This window comes from Seriola dumerili, unplaced genomic scaffold (assembly GCF_002260705.1).
Source record: "Seriola dumerili isolate Sdu_G_001 unplaced genomic scaffold, Sdu_1.0 BDQW01000442.1, whole genome shotgun sequence".
Taxonomy (NCBI): Eukaryota; Metazoa; Chordata; class Actinopteri; order Carangiformes; family Carangidae; genus Seriola; species Seriola dumerili.
Genome location: NW_019174697.1, coordinates 1,180,077 through 1,183,838, shown reverse-complemented (window position 1 = coordinate 1,183,838; position 3,762 = coordinate 1,180,077).

Here is a 3,762-nt window from a genome sequence, read left to right as displayed (position 1 = left end):
TGCTTGCATCCAGTCCATGCACTGCCTGAACACTCTGGCATCCTTTGCTTTACTCGGAACTGGTGCCCTCCTCAGCCAATCAGATCGCGATGCTCTGCACAGCCCGAGAGGGAGACTCATGAGGGAAACTGCTCTCAGCTTAGTTTTCTTATCTGACCCCACATCACAACGCACAGGGTGTTGATCTAACACGGAGTCAATCAGAGAAAGTAGACCTGCTTAATCCTGAATTATTGTAGGGTCTTATGTAATAATTTCATAATCTGGATAGATGGACAGATGGATAGATAGATAGATAGATAGATAGATAGATAGATAGATAGATAGATAGATAGATAGATAGATAGAAAGATAGATTTATAGATAGATAGATAGAAAGATAGGACCAATGTTTAGTTCATGTGCAACATACTCCTGGGTGCTAATTTTCTGAGCACTTGGGGACAATGGACTGTAGCCACTGTGCATTCATGACAAGTATGTAGGATGGGCATTCTGCCGCCGATGAGTAATAGCACTAAATCTCCCCAGCTGAAATTGCAAAATAGACCCCAACTATAAAGTACATCCATCAGCTATGCAGACTGTGAGCTAAACTATTGGATGCCCATTAAATCAGTAACAATATTGATCAAAACCCACGCAGATGGGCTGATGGACAGACGGGCAAGACATGACCTGTGAGTTTGAACAGCAGAGAGCTACAATTTAAAACAAGTGGATCGGTGGTGATACGTCTCCACAGAGCCAACAAAACAACAGCTGCCCTTCAGTGGTTTAACGTCTCACCCTGCTGTGGTCATCACAGCTGGGTGTGAGCACAGGTGAGGAAGACTTGAAACTCTCAGCCTGCGAAGACAACTGTAGCTTTTGTCATACTACTTTTCTACTAATTGGTATCTCATCATGACCTGGACTGAAGCCCTTCAGTGCCCTTATGTACATTGAAAACAGGTTTGGCCTGCTGTCATGATTCCTCCGTTGCTTTCAATGTAAGAGATGAGGAACAAAATCCTCAGTCCTCGTTAGGTGCAAAAACATATTCAAAATACTATAACTGTGGAAGATACCGGCGTGCTTTGTCTAACTCAGATCACTGAACCCTCATATTAGCTTCTGATACACTCTGGGATATATTTTCGCCCTTCCATCCCAATTCTTCCAGTATAAACAGGAGGGATGGATACAGCAAGCAAAACATGTTTCAGTGTTCATATGGAGGAAAAGAAGTGCTGTGAGAATTTCCTCCAGGCGAAGAAACGTCGACATCAGAGCTAAACTGAGACAATTTACAGACGATATGCTTGTACTGCTCATTTCTTCAACTGCGTTCATTTTTGCTGACAGAGATGTATCATGTTAACCAACTAAAAACACCTTATCTCTCTGTGCAGTGAGGAGGAGAAATGAGTTTGGGCCCAAGCTCTCAAAACCTAATCCACTGGCAGCCCTGTATGATACAACAGTGGAGTTTTGCAATCTGCTTACATCACCAGACAGACAAAACCCCCACTGTGATTGGGTTTAATAGGTAATATCACGTCCCAGACTAAATGGAAACAGTAGTGAGCTCTGTGCTGGAGAGTAGAGAATTAGAGTAGTCCTTCAGCACCTGGTGCATCCACATCAAGCTTGTAAAGTCTAATGTCTCTCAGTGGCTTTGTCTATTTGGATCCAGGGATTTAATTGCCCACCTCATTCTCTGGGTCGATGGTCTCTTGGATTGTCTAGATTCTTGCCCTTTCTTTATTTTGGATTTAAGCAGGATTTTGTGTCTTAGGGGGGGAAAAAACCAGCAGACTCCTCACCACAAGGTTTGTACCAATTTACATTGCCTCATTTTAAGATTTATGGGCAGAGTTTTGTTGCATATGGTTCTGCATCATGACAGCATTATCATAGCTGAAAAAAAAAACACATCCAGCCAGAAATGATTGTCAGACAGCTGCTCAAGACCTGGGCTTAAAAGTGATGTGAGTGATGATCGCTAGGCTACGATCGCTGACTATAGATTTGAGAAGTTGAAAGAAATTCTCAGTGAGCTGCCGCTGCGTACTGTACACCTAACATTTTATTTTGTCTCCTCAGAGATCCAGTGACCTCTTGGATGTTTTTGGTGCAGCATGTTGTCAGTGTTGGCAGCCGCAAGCGCGTTGCACAGGAGCAGATGTGCAACACGAGGAGAAGGAACGTTCCATGATCTTTAGTTTCAATCCTCGGCTGCTTATTCTTCCTCTGATCTGCTCGTGACACCAGTGTCAGGTGCCAGATTTATGAGCTAACTGCCAGTTAATTCAAGGTGAATCATGGGCCCACTGGGAGAGTAACTGTTACCCTTCATGCTGGTGGTCTGGGGGGTGAGGTGGTCCTCCTCTGCACAGTGTCAGGCCTGAAGCCAGACTCATTCTCTCATGTGTCCAGCATGGGAAGTGATTTATAAACCAGCGTTTCCTGCTGTTTGTTGTCGCACCACTACAGCACAGATGGCTGTGACATTTACTATCAGGCTTTGTCATGTATTCTTTATATACCCAAAGTAACTGGGTTCACAGGAGAAGACAAAAAGGAGGAAGAATGAGACGAAGATGACAACACAAAAGCTGCTTTGTGAGTGGTACTTTTCTGCATTATGCACAAGAAATAAAGAACAAAAAAAACAATGAATATGTTTTGTTCTGCGTCCTCTGAATAAAGGATGAAATAGAGAATACAGTGCAACTACTGGTTTAGCACCGAACTAGATGCCCAGGTCAACATGTTTATTATATAATTACCTCAGCATACGTGGTCCAATATACATTATTATCTGCATATAGACACTGTAATCTGTATTAAAATCTTTTTTTCATGGAATTATTAAACCAACCTTCTGTCAGTGTCAGTCGTTCCTGAGTCATTGTAATCCTCAAAAACAAACAAGAGCCATCAACTTTTCATTTAGATGAAACAATACTCTGTGATAGTTCAGCTGCCCAGATGAGTGCACTTATTTTCCTACATGCCATACCGCTCCATACGTCTCTGTTTGCAATGGAGCTTTGTCACTAACTATGGATATTTAGTAGAGCTAAAAGGCTGCAGCTGCGAAAACACAAACATTAACTGTTAGTGTTTTCACAGCTGGAATTGTCCAATTCAGGGACCAAATGAACGAAAGAGAGACTGCATTTCTGGTGACTCCTCGGATGGTGCTATCACTGTCAGTTCTAAGTGTTGCCAGGACTTTTTGGCTTTTCAAAGCTAAAATTGCACAATGATACACATTTAATGTCTGATTCTGGAAGTGTAAAGGTTTTTCAGTAGAGTATGAATGAATCTGAATATGCTCCATTAAAAAAAGGAAAAAAAAGCTCTGCTAACCTGAATAACCTGTAACCTAGACATAACTATTTGATTGGGAAACAATTTCAAGGCTGCCTGCCGGGGCTTCTTCTCTGATTGCATATGCACCACTCCTCCTCGAGCACCTTCAGGCCATCTGGAGCTTGAACAAATTAGATTTTTGAGCACTTTGTCCGCCCCCCCCCCCCCCCCATTTTCTCTGTGAACCTTTTTATTGGTGGAGCTTCTCGGGGGCGGGTGCAGTCTGGAAGCATTAGAGGGTCAATTCAAAAGGGACTTTAATCAGTGGGAGAAGGGTTTCTATTACCTGCAATAATTAGCCCGGAGATCCCATGTCAGAGTTGAGAAAGTCATCTGTCCTGTCCCCGCTGCCCTCCACCTATTGGCCTAGCTGCTTATTTAACTGACCCTACTCATCCA